This window comes from Aulostomus chinensis, chromosome 22 (assembly GCF_037954235.1).
Source record: "Aulostomus chinensis isolate RoL2024-O1b breed Wild chromosome 22, RoL_Achi_v1.0, whole genome shotgun sequence".
NCBI lineage: Eukaryota > Metazoa > Chordata > Actinopteri > Syngnathiformes > Aulostomidae > Aulostomus > Aulostomus chinensis.
Genome location: NC_141341.1, coordinates 15967276 through 15981136, shown reverse-complemented (window position 1 = coordinate 15981136; position 13861 = coordinate 15967276). Strand labels below are relative to the sequence as shown.

The window sequence follows — 13861 nt, the reverse complement described above, 5'->3', positions numbered from 1 at the left end:
TCTGATAAGACAGTGAAGTTAAGTGAAAAGCAGGTACCCATAAGGACTGACTGACTGTAAGAAACGAAAACTACGGAATTAAACTGATGGAGAAATAAAAGTCCCATGTGCACCAAAAACAAATAGAACTGCAGCTCATCATTTAAAACCATTGGTATCATTATTATGTTAATAAATATAACCTTAGATAATTCACGTCGCGGAAGCGATCAAAACAAGCACCCCCGACCGATATTTGCTTGAGTAGCCACAGTAATCTTGAGTTAAGAACCTCTGATGTCAGAGGGAGTAACGTTGCTATGTGTGACTAAGCAGGGGGCAGGGCTTACATGAAAGGTGAAATGCCTTGCACTTTAAAAATAAAAGTCTTAAAAAAAATAATTTAAGACTTGAAGTTATTACTGTGGTAACTAGAGCAGCTGTTTGCTGCTCTGTTTCTTCTGTTCTAATTAGTTTTCTGTGTTCAGCTGAATTGTGATTGTAAATGATACCCGGTGTATGTGATAATCACAATAATGTTTTTCAATCTGAGAGATTACTCATGTCGCAAACCCAAGCCTATTATTAAAAATGATTTATGCACTTCCTTCTAATAGAATGTCTGATTTAATGTACCCCTGGAGTTGTGAAACAGGTTATGGGAAAGCTCAAATAAACTTGTCAGTTGTATTTGTATTCTACAGCTGAGATGTTGTCTTTGGGTCCTTCTCTGTTGGTTGGTGGAGCATGACAGGGATGCTGGTATGAGAGAATATTTACGATTTACCCTCCCGAAAGTAATCCCTCAAGATCTCGCTTTGTTTTTTTTTGCTGGTACACGGCTAAGATGACCTCTTCGTCTTCTTCCCTTTTATCACAGTCATGTGTGCCAACGCCCCCATTCTCCACAATTTGCTTGAAATTAATTTGACAATTCAATGGCTTTTCTTTGGTTTTTATGATGGTTGTCTCACATCATCTGTGGTAGTCGCCAGTTTAGGAGTCGGACAGCCTGGGAACCCAAAATACATCAGCATCCAGGCCGGGAGGAGAACCGGCAGTTTTCCGTGTTTTTCCTCAGCTTGAGGAAACTGCTCCTTGGTTGGTAACCACATTTGGCAAAAGAAATCATCACGAGAAATTAAAATCGTGGCCTCCCACATTATTTCTTCGTTCTCCTTCCAGCTGATTTATGAAACATTTGGACTAAAATCTCAATAAAACAGTACAACATGTTTGGGAAAAGCCAACAATTAAGTATTAATCATAATTGTCTCCCTACATCGGTTAGACAAGTTCAGCATCATAAAACTTAAATAATGTTTTGTGCATACCACAGTTTGTGGGAATCCTGCAAAAGTGCTTCCAGAGTAGACTGTCATTTATTTTTAATAATGCCGATGGTTGAGTTTTGTAAATGCTTTAATAGTTGTCAGTTCAACTCATTGCTTGCGGTCGCATGGACAGCGCTGCTGGTTAGTTACTGCTGTGAGAACATACTAACCGTACCATATTCTGAAATGTTTTCGGTCGTGGCTGATAGAAAGTCCTGAGGTGAGTCTATTATATTTGAAAAGGTTTCTTTGCCTCTCAACTCTTACATTGTGTGCAGAGCAGTGTCCGGATTGTGAATGTAGAAAAGACATATTCAGAGGTTCTGACGGTTTGGCTTGCCTCACTGTGACAAACCCCCACTCACAGACCCAAAATTTATAGCATAGAAAGGCTGCAATCACAACAAAAGACCAGACGTATTCAGTGGATGGTTGGAAACTGGAAAAGTTCCCCATATTATTCTCTATTTATCACTGACCAGAGAGCAGCTGCGCTTTTCACTACATTGTCAGCATAAAGGAGAAGCCACAGGTAATATTGGACTCAGCAAAAACACAGTGTTTTATGGCGCAGCTGTTCCAGGAGAAAATGGAGAATATTGTTAATTCAGGCAAAGTGGAGCTTAGACCCTTTTACTTCCTTCATCTGGCTTAGCTGAGTCCCTCCCACACACTCTATTGACTATTCAAGGCGCCTTATTCAAGCACCTCCATCTGCACGCCATCAACTCCTCCTTTATGCTCTGTGACTTCATCAGTATCACTTGTCTTGTCATCCTTTGTGACTTTGGCCTCACTGGGCCTGCTACCTTTGTCCCTTTTGTGCTCAAGAACGGCAGGGGAGAAACAAACTTCTACCATCAAATTAAACTTATTGCAATAGAGTAGTGCAGGAATAAGTCCTAAAATCAGAAATAATCCATCCATTTTCTACCACTTATCTGTTAAGGGTTGTGTGTGTGTGTGTGTGGGGGGGGGGGGGGGTGGAACCTATCCCAGCTAACTTTGGGCATGAGGCGGGGTTCACCCTGGATGGGTTGCAGGGCCAACGCATATGGACAAACAACCATTCACATTTATGGTCAATTTAGAGTCGCCGATTAACCTAACTTGCTCGTGTTTGGACCACTGGAGGAAGCCGGAGTACCAGAGAGAACCCACGCAGGCACAGGAGAACATGGAGACTCCACACAGAAAAGCCCAGGTCTCGAACCTGGAACCTTCTTGCTGTAGGCAACAGTGCTAACCACTGCACCTCTGTGCCACCCAACTCAGAAATAAGTTCCAGTTCCAAAAAAAACAATTTTCAAGGGAATTTGTAGACATAATGACTTCCACACTGGCCTTCAAAAAAACATCATCACTACACTCTTTGGCTAAGTTTCCCCTTGGAAAAAAGTTGCCTTGAGTGAAATTTTATACATGTAAAAGTACATTAGACATTCTCCTATTCATAATGTATAAAGGACAAATAATATAAATATTGTTGCTACTTGTCACATGCTATGTCTGGAGAAATACAGTTGATGGACCTAATTTGATGTATTTGACATAGTGTACATAATAGGAAACACTGAATAAAGGAGTCATTAGAGATCACATGCCATCCTTGAAGATGGGAGTCATTCATTCATTTTCTCATGTTTGCAATGATCTGACGCTAACGTAGCATCTAACAGCAGAGCAAGTAGCAGCTTTAAGAAGGTAAGAAACGGGTGATTGGCTTACAGAGGGTCGTGGCAAAAAATCTGACTAGTTTTAACTGAAAGCATCTGCTGCCTGCTGATTGAGTTTAAGTGGTATCAGGAGGAGGGAGATCCATCCAATCATTTTCTATCCCAGCTGACATTGGGTGAGAGGCGGGGTTCACACTGGATGGGTCGCCAGTCCATCGCAGGGCCAGTAAGCCAGGAGTAATTAGGGGCTCGGTATCTTGCTCAAGGACACTTCAACATGGTCGCTGGGGGAAGTGAGGATTGAACCAGCGACCCTTCGGGAGACAGACGGCCACTCTACCTCCGAGCCACGCCGCTTCCAGGAGGAGGGAGAGTAAATCTTCTCTTGGTACTAAATCATAGCGAAACACTCGCTCCTATTCATTAATGTGCAGCTGCCAGAAATGTTCTAATCATAAGACGTGTACCAGATGAGACACAACCGATTTAGTCATAAGTGATGGACAATACGACACAAACAAGTGGATGCATAAGAGAAATTAAACATTCTGTAAAGACAAGCCAAACAAGGACTTTCACAACAAGCCATTAAACGTTCAGATTCTGCTGAACATCGGTAATAACTTGTCTGGCTCACACAGACTATATGGTCCAGCCATCTGGTGCTTGGATAGCATCGGCCACATTCTGGACAGGGCTTCTGTAATTAGCTGATTAGATGGAGGGGGAAAGTTAGACAAAAGGATTAATGATTGAAGGACGTAGACACGCTGATGGTACAACAGTTTTTCAGGGGAAGCCAAATGGCTTGCCGAGCCCCAGCAGCGCATGAAAAGATGGACAGACTTAAGTCTCCCCTCCATCATGGAAGGAATAAGAGAAAAAAGATGACCAAGCAGTGCAGTGGCAGTGCACTCAAGCGGATACCACTTTAAGTGGACATGACTTCTATTCATTTACTGGAAAGCAAGAGGAATGACCTCACATCCTAAGCATTACGATACCTAAATACCATTAGCCTAGCTCTATCACGCTCATGCTAATTTGTTGTCTTTGTGTATTTGATGCAAGAAACACAACCTCATCGCTTTACCACTGGTGTTAACATGTGTTACTATTAGCATGCCAATGCTCATTTTGGGGTTTTCGGGCATTCGTTGCCTGAAGCGTGACCTATGAAGACTGCAAGCATTACAGGCTTATTACAAGCGACGTCTGCCGTCGGCCTGTGACTGCACCCCGTGAACGGGGCAGAAGAGCATGGTTGCAGGCTCATTCAAAATTTCCCGGAGAGGAATCAACATCCACTTTCCTCTTTTTCAGTATTTCCAGCAAAACATCCACAGATCAAAAAAAAAACCAAACAAACCTGAAAGAAATGAAACTTATTTGAATACGCGCTCTGCATTAAAAAGAAGATTAAGCCCAAGACTGCCGTTAGGTGTGTTTATCGGATTTTTCATCATCTGATCAAGGCCTTTACTCTGTAAAACTCTGTTTTACATGGCCCCTTCAATAATCTGACAACTCCACAAGTTAGATAATGATCAGTTTTATAATTGTATTCTTGTTTATTATTTTCTTGACATGAAAACTTGAGTTCAAAATGAACATTAAAAACAGCATCAAAACCATCCAGGACGAGCAGATCGGGCTGAACAGACAACAATTTGAGACAGCAGGTCTTGGTACGGTCTCACAGGATCCTGGGCCGCCGCACTGATAGAACTTCTTGTGTTCTGTGCTGTTGTCTTCCGAGTGGGTGGGGCGCTGGGTCATTAAGAGCCTGATGCTCCAATTCAGGCAGACTGGAAAGGTTGGGTTGTTCCTGAAATAACAGATCACAAAAAACAAATTCACATTTAATTTATTGCAGCAACCATTCCAATGACATTCTGCAGAAGCCACGATAAGCATGACCCGATGCTGCTGCTCTCGTCCTCAGCTCTTTGCGTTTTCTCAGAGGATCCTGAAGGGATGAGGCTACGCACTGATTCTGATGCTGATGCTTCATCTCCAAAGTCTGGTGTTGAGAGGGACATTAAGATAATAACAGAAGTACATCAAAATGATAGAGGGCCTTTAAAGGTACTCAAAGATGCTTCACATAACAGAGCAATCGCCAACTTTGCCAAATACAAAGGATAATGATAATAATAAATTATCATAATAGGAGAAGCAAAGTTGGTTAACCTACTGCCACCTGGGATTCCAGATCCTTGTTGCGGGCACCAACAGGTGTGAGTTTCTCTGTCGGGGTCTTATCTTGTGGGATAAATTCCTGACTAACACTTCTTTCTTCTCTACCTTCTTATTTTGGCTCCAAAGATTCTCCTTGAGTCATACCCTGCTGTAAAGCGTGTTTTCCCCCTCCCTTCCTTGTGTTTCCTCCCAGGGGCGGGTCCCAGGCTCAGGCTGTGACAGCGGGACGCACACCTGGAACTCATCACGTCATCCCCACTCAGCTTAAATACTCAGTCTTTCCTGTCGCTCCTCGCCAGATCGCAACAGTTAACTTTTCAGTAACTCACCAAAGGTCAAACTCTAGTTTCCTGGTATTTTCCCTGTGCTCTCTTTGTGCTTATTTGCAACTGATAATTCTTTACTTGTGCTCCAGTAGATCGCCAGCTCTCATCCAGCCTCCCTGGACCTGCTCCAGCCCAATTCCCCTTCCCTCACAGTCCTCCACCTGTTCATCTCCGTTCATTCTCACGCCTCCGCTCCCATGTCTTCTACGGATCCACTCTCTGCTGAGCCTTTTCCCTTCCTGTCCACCCCCTTTCACCCCAGTTTCAATAAACTTGAGATCATTGTGTAGCCCTGAGTCTGTGTCCAGGTCCTCATTTCACTCACTGGTCGTCACACCTTCAGCATCCTGACCTGAGAAGCCAAGGGTTCACACTTAATAAAATAGGACAGGAAAAGAAACCTTGGAAAGAAAAATACCAAGTTTTTATCCCTTCATATTTACCATTTCTGCACTCTGAGCTCATGTTTAATCCCGTTTTCTGCTGTGCAGATGAGGTTAATCTGGACACAGGCCTCTCTCCTCTCTTCCAGCTGGTGCTTACGCAGAAAAGCCAAGTAGTGAAAAGCACAATCAATCATATTGATATTATTAATAGTAAATAATAATGTGAATGCATTCTCAGTTTCATGAAAATGACACCGCAGCACTGCTAGCATCGCTCCTAAAACAGCTCTGGTTTTGTTGATGACAGGACAAAAAAAAAAAAAAAAAAGACGTGTGATTAAAACACATTATTATCAATAATAAATAGCATTCGTACATTCAAGTAAACGGTAGATTCGTCATGATCGGTGCTTCTGTTGGAGAAATGAAATATGACCGTCAGTCGGAGTAGATCCAGTTATATTCAGTCAACTCGTGGTTCTTGGTTGGTGTTTTACCTAAAACAGTACTGATGAAACAGAGTTTTCTATTAGTCGTCTAATCGAGTAGATTAGTAGAGGTACTAAAGCTCCTAAATCATTTTTCCCATAATAGAGTGAACATCAACTCTTTGCCAAACACAAAGCATAATATTAATGATGATCTAAGGAGTTCGTCATCTTTCAAGCGTTGTCAGAGCGGAGGCCCGTTTCTTCATTGCATCCTCCTGCTGCTGCGGCGGTCGAGCCTGCAGTGAATCCACCATCTGAAACACATCATGCAAAAATTAAAATCAGATTTTGTTTTACCCTGAAATAAATGGAAATTTTATAGGACATTTCCCCGGTGTTGTTGTGAAAATGACCCTACAGGGCTGCTGGCATTGCACATAAAGCGGCTCTGGTTGCGTTGGCGATAGCGAGGACAAAAAGCGCGGCGTGTGTTTGTGCCACAATATTACAGTCACAATGTTACAGATATCATCAGAGTTTAGTACCGCACCAGCATGACGCCATTCTGGCTGGCCTAAATTACTAAATGACTTCTGCAACAACAGAAAATGGATCTTGGCAACCTCCAACAGAAAGCACTACTTAACTTTGCTGAGCTGCTGTCAGAATGCCCCCCCCCCCCCACACACACACACACAACACCCCCCACACACACCACCCCCACCCCTTACTTCAACTGATACCAGCAACAGTTGTAGATTGAAAGCGTTAGAAGTGCAGCAGTCCATCCATCCACGTTCCGTTCTTGTTAACGTGACATGAATGGAACACCTTGAAGGAACTGCTAAAAATATGGCCCAAGCGCTCCATTAGACTCACGCATGAACTGAGGATTTTGGTGGTCAAAGGTCACTGTCGCCACACAAAAATGCAATATCTGTCCCATGCAGGAACACCTTCAGGCATATATTTCTAAATCTGGCTCAAGTGTCCCCTTGGACTCAAGAAATGAAGAATTTCAGATTTTCCAGAAAAGTAATTTCTGACAATAATCACAAAGTGTGAAATGAACATCAAAAAGAGAAAAAAAAACCAGCTTGGTAATAAAAGTCAACCCTGATCTTAGTCAACTAGGAGGAAGGCACTTCCTTACTCTTGCAGTTTATTGGTCTTGAATCTAATTTTTTTCCGATGGCGAGTGCATCGATTCGTTTCTTGAAGTGAGTGATGTCCTGATTGGCTAACTTCAGCCTCACCTCAGGAGTCGAGGAAGCAGAGCAGCAGGATTCATTTGCTGGTGAAAGTTCCAGACATCATCTTTGCTGGGATTGATTTGCCTTCCTGATCAAATTGGCACTTGTTGCCACTTGAGAATATTGATGGTTGTGTGAGGGGGCAGCATCAACAAGGGTATCTTAAATGAAGCTGAAGTCTTGTGTGTATATCTATCTATCTATATATATCTATATCTATATATCTATATCTCTATATATCTATATATATACACACACACACACACACACACACACTGTACGTTCACACACACACATGTATATTTTGAGGTCATGAGAGGTAACCTGGCAGCTTAGACTGGAGCAGTGCACAAAAAAGTATGAAAAACAAGCTGCACACAAAAGAATCAAATTTTGATGGTTTATTTCTTTCCCCAAAAACACTATGCAAGGTAAAACCCAGAAAACTCCTGTCGGAGAAGAGGGTGTTTTAAGTTGTTCTTGTCTCCCAATTTAGGCAACAAAAGTGTCCGTCTGGCTCCCCTTCCCCTTCAGTTACTTTCCTTACAGTGGTCTCTTTGTCCTCGGTGTCTGCCCAGCTCCTACCACCCGCAGGCCCCCTGGCTCACTGTCTCTTGTCCTCCTTGTCTCTCCCGTTGTTCTCTCTCCTCTGCCCTTATCAGGTGGCCTTTACACCTGCACCTGTCGGAGGAGTGAAGTCTTCTGGGAAATGTAGTGAGTGGCAGTCATTTTGTTTGGGATGTAGCAGCCCTTTATCACATATATATAGATATATATATATATATATATATATATATTTTTTTTTTTTTTCTGTCACTGAGATCAAAGACAACCAAGCCATCAGAGGGCCTTTGCATGATCAAATTGCTTCATAGTGTTGCTGATTGTGGAAGCCACCACACAAAGTGCCGTCCTCCTCATCTGCAACAATAAGGGTCTCAGTGTCTTGCTCAAGGACACTCCAGCTCTTCCCCTGACTCCCTTTTTATTTTCCTGCAGGAGTTTCAGCAGATTACAAAAGTTTTTTCTTGTTAGAAGTCCTCCTTTTGTCATATTCCCTGATAAATGAATATAAAGACATCCCCACATTCCTCCAGGTCTTGACGTGCTTCACAATCAAAAATGGACCTAATATGAGAAACGGCTTTCAAAAAAAGAGCCCCTGTTGGACAGCATGCCCCCCTTTGTGTGTGTGTGTGAACCTTCCAAACTGCTTGCTCACGCTACCTTTTTGATCATTGCAATTGCAAGGACGGTCATCACCATAGCAACTGAACAGCTGACATTAGCCGGAGACTTAAAATAACTAATTTTTCTGGCTTTGAATGACCAATTTAGGCAGTAACATATCACAATCTTCAAGTTCCAAACAACGTTGAAGACTAACGAGAACTGAATACATAACTTACTACCTGTAACGGTAAAGTGCAGTATAGCGCCGCATGATGTCAATCCCTGCTCTTTAGTATGTTAATGCTAACTTTGCGTTCCTGGATTTTGGGAGCAGAAAGAACGATCTCACTCCCCGAGCAATTCCTTGATTATACCAATTAGCATGTGTTTAGCATTAGCATACCAATGCTAATTTGGGGTTTTTCCTAACGCCTCTACTACTACCCTTACCATGTGTAAGTATTCACGTGTTAGCGCTCATTGTGGGTTTGTAAGCATGTGTTGCCTGAGATGTGACCTACGAAGACCAAGAGGGGACGAGGCTGATTGATACTCTAAATTGACCGCAGGTGTGACTGTGAGTGTGAATGGTTGTCTGTCTCTATGTGTTGGTCCTGTGATGGACTGGCGACCTGTCCAGGGTGACCCACGCCTCCTGCCCCCCCACCCCGTAACCCTTCATGGATGGATGTCTGCCATCAGCATGTGCATGCACTGGGCAGATCAGGTCACAGGCCCATTCAAATGTCCCTGGGGGGATTTCTTGGTTCTAGGTTTTCTAGTTTTTGGTTTTTTTTGGTCCAGGGCTCGGCTGATGAGTCACCAGTGACATCAATGGGTTGAACTGGAAGTAGGATTTGTATCTGTGTTTGGCACAGCTAACATGTTTACTTATCTCACTTTCAAGGATTGGATTGACTTCTGTTTATTTCCTGGAGATTTACCCCAAATACTGGCTGCCTTATCCTAACCCTGGCAGGGGATGGTATTTACATTTAATGATAACTATAGCACTACTACTTTTTAAAGAAAAATTTTAAAAAAATAAGAACTGAATTTTGATTAACTAATTTTGCTATGTTATGCTTGTTTTTTTTTTAAACTTCATTCCATAAAATGAGCTGTTTGCTTGTTAAAATCGTGAATTTCTTCATCTGTATGTGTTGGACCGTGGCTGAGTTATTCAATAAATTGTTCGTTTTCTAGCCTCACATCAACGTTTCACTGTACTCCTGACAACAAGCATTGTCACCATCACCTCAAGTGTGTTGACACTCCCATGCAACATCGTTAATTAAAAAAAAAAAAAAAAAAAAAAGCGAGGTCACACAACACGTGTTCAAAAGTTTCAAACCCAACAATAAAATGTCATGGAATCAAATAAAATCAAAATAAAAGATTAAGATACCATAACTCATTAAAAGACAGTCGTAAACAGCCCGACATATAAAACAAAAGATAGAAATACCAAAGATGATAAACATAAATAATAACAGCAGCAAAAGGCAGTAAAAGCATAAAACAAGTTGAAGAAATAAGGACAATAACATGAGATAAAAATATAATAATACGAAGCATAGCGGTAATTAGTCAAATCTTTATCAGGCACTCATTGAAATACTTTGAAATTCCAAATTTCGACCTGACGGTGTCACTGCAGGAAACTACAAGACCTTGTTTTCTGAGACAGCGTTCGCATGCAAACTAAATTCACCAGAAAATTCAAATTTTGTCATAATTAAACAGATAGACAGTAGCTCTGACATGTCAGGTACACGGAAGGCTGCGTGCTTTGGAGGCTGATAAATGTTCGATCAGAAGCACAGAAACCGACTCTCCAGTACGATGGCCTGGTAATAAAAATATGAGAAACTACCAAGATTTAGACTCCAACATTTTAAAATGGCTGATAAAACAGCTGCCAAACCTCCTCGAGTGATGTGTGGACGCAGCCGTAATTTGGAGGATAGGCCTCAGGGAGGAGAGCAGCACCATGTTAGCAAAGCAAAGGTTGTGTTAAGTGAATAAAATCTAGCTTTTGTTCCAAAAAGAGATCATTTATAAGAAAGGTCTTATTTGTAAGGACCCTAACATTAAACAGAGCCAGGTTTATGGCTATGCCCTTCCACAGGGTCTTACCTGGTAAGTGGGGACGGTTACCAAGTACAAGTTTCTCCTGAAAGCACTTGTTCATTCCTTTTCTCCAATTTGTGAGGACATGTTCAATCTGTAGGAGAAACAGGACAACAGTCAGTTTCCCAGTTAGATTGTGGTTTATTCTTGTTTTGATGAAACTCACGTGTAACCAATTTTAAAGATGTGAAAGCGAATTGCAGTGTAATAACTTGAACTAATAACGAAACCTGGACCAGAATCAGAAGACACTAAGTTCGGGAGGAGCCACTGTACCGAGTAACAATAATGAGGCAAAATTGAGTAGCCACTCTTATAATTTTATACAATGGATAAAGTAATTTGTAAGGTTTGTATAGAATACTGAATAATATCCCAAACTGTCAGAAAATAGAAAAGTAGTGTGCACACTTAAAACAAAAAAATGTCCTTGGGGGCCCTTAAACAAAAATAGGAGTTGTTGCAGGTTTTACTGTGGTAGAGTTATTGCAAGTTCACCTGGTTCCAAGGGTCCGTGTAGTGCAGCGGTCAGCCACCCATAACACTCAAAGAGCCACTTCGACCCGGTTTCAACGGAAAAGACAAAACTGGGCGCTGCAAACACTTTTTATATTTAAAATAATACAATATATATATACACACACACACACACACACACACACAATTTCCGTAATTTCCGGATTATAAGGCGCACCTGACTGGAGGCCACACCAGCAAAATTTAGTAAAAAACAAATGTGTACATATACAAGCCGCACTGGACTGTAAGCCGCAGGTGTTTTAATGTTTAATTACCACATGTAAGGGTTCGTGCACAGAGGGGATTGTCAGGAAAGAGATGGCTGTTTGGGGACGCCTGCCATTTGTTAACATTTCCTACAAACAACAAGTTGCATTTATGCATCACTTATAGTGACAGTACGGAACATGAACTGTGCTGTGTAAACTGTACTGTGTAAACTGTGCTGTGTAAACTGTACTGTGTAAACTGTACTGTGTAAACTGTGCTGTGTAAACTGTGCTGTGTAAACTGTGCTGTGTAAACTGTACTGTGTAAACTGTACTGTGTAAACTGTACAGTGTAAACTGTGCTGTGTAAACTGTGCTGTGTAAACTGTACTGTGTAAACTGTACTGTGTAAACTGTGCTGTGTAAACTGTACTGTGTAAACTGTGCTGTGTAAACTGTGCTGTATCACGACACATCGCGTTTCAGACACAAACTTTCACAGCATTCAAAACGTATTTACTCTGTAGGAATAAACGGTGCGCTCTGGTACCATAAACGAAGCTAACAGTGCCTAATTAATAGGGCTGCAACTAACTACTATTTTGATAATCGACTAGTCACAGACTATCGAAACGATTAGTCGACTAATAGGATGTATTAATTTTTTCTTAAATCTAGCATGAAGTTGATTTAATCATGTGGCAAATGATGATAAACACAAGAAAGATGGGTACAATGAAAAATACATCTTTCATTGAACAAACAGCGGATTGTACCAAAATTAAATAAAAATGTCCTGTCTAAAACCAGTGCTCGGTCAATAGAGACATAAATCCATAAATAAATAAACCTGTCCATTTTTTCAGGGAGCGGCAAATAAATAAATCAAAATCAAGTAAACTTTTTTTATAGTGAGAATACGCTTATAAAATGTACAATGTATGTCATAAAACCGTACTGGCTTAAATGTGACTTGAATCTCACCGAGGCGAGTCAGACTCCGTTTCCTTCAACTGCCCGAGGTGCTGTCTCTTCAAATGTTCCTGCATCTCCGAGGTACCGCCATGACACGCAAGGTCCTAGTAGTCTTTTTATTCGCCGTATCCAAGCTAAAATGCTCCCAAACTTTAGAAGTTTTGGCGCGCGTACCTGATGTTGACGCCGCCATTTCTGTATGTTACCGCTCAGAGACAGGGACTCTACTGCGCATGCGCGACTCTCGGCAGAGCTTATAATCAAGTGAGATGCCTCACTCTGTTGGAAACACGCGTCTGGCGACAAGAGTCTACTATTTCTATTATCGATTTTTGTCGACAACGTCGACTAATCGTTGCAGCCCTACTAATTCAGTGTTTTTATAAAAGTGCCTGTAACTCAGCAGTAGGCCTAAAGGTGCAGTAACGTCTGTTTAAAATATAACCAGCCTACCAGAAACCGCCAGCCGCACCGTTGTGTAAACCGCAGCGTTCAAAACAGGGGGAAAAAGTAGCGGCTTTCTGGGTTTTTCTCGTGTTTTCTTCTTCCTCTCAGCAGGCAGCTGACCTCGCTTCTCTGGCTGAGAAGAGCAACGCGCCCGCACTTCACTTCCTCACCGACAGACTGAGCGTGGCCTGCGTAGCCTCTGATTGGCTGAACCATGAGTTTCTTCCCTACACCTGGCTGCACACGCTTATAAAAAAACCCAAAAAACATTCCTGCTGCTCCCACCACCATCCTGGGATGTTTGGTATCCATCTTCAACCCTTACTTTTAGCAATTTGAGAAATGGATCCTCAACAACACACGTCAACTCCAAAATAACTGATCCGGAATCATTTGTGTCCACAGAAGTTGATTCACAACCTTCAAAATCAGATGATGTCATGTACAAAGCAGCTGTTGGTCACCAGTGTGCTGACTTGTCACCATTAGGTCATGACTGAATTACTGAGTGTTTCTCATTAAATAATGCATGTCCCACCTTTAATTAAGCTCAGATGTTGAACAGATTAATCTGCTCAGTATGTTCAAGTTGTCAATGTTAGCATGTTAACATGATGATGTCAGTATCTAAACCACATGCGGACACATTTTAACTCATTTTCTCTGTCTCCTACCCTGACCACTGAAATAGTCTTTTCTTTTTCTTTACCAGGTTCAAGAGGAAACTCTGGCATAACTTCAAACTAGCGGGCGTCCCGTCACACAGCATGACACGGAGAGAGGCTCTGAAGAGATTTCACACTGCCATCTTTGAGTTG

At 42.0% G+C, this 13861-nt stretch overlaps 1 long non-coding RNA gene across 11 annotated transcripts; it reads right to left on the bottom strand.

Moving 5' to 3' along the window:
- Positions 1-4543: 4543 nt before the first annotated feature.
- Positions 4544-13209, bottom strand: LOC147240973 (uncharacterized). 11 transcript variants are annotated; one of them, XR_015111321.1, is made up of 7 exons: positions 12606-12860; positions 11392-11487; positions 10900-10987; positions 8135-8289; positions 5961-6648; positions 5187-5869; positions 4544-5012 (listed from the first exon to the last, which is right to left on the bottom strand). It is a non-coding gene; the product is annotated as an uncharacterized LOC147240973 (long non-coding RNA). The 11 variants fall into 11 exon arrangements; XR_015111320.1 differs by having other exon boundaries at positions 8135-8286; XR_015111316.1 differs by having other exon boundaries at positions 8135-8268; positions 12606-12857.
- Positions 13210-13861: the final 652 nt, after the last annotated feature.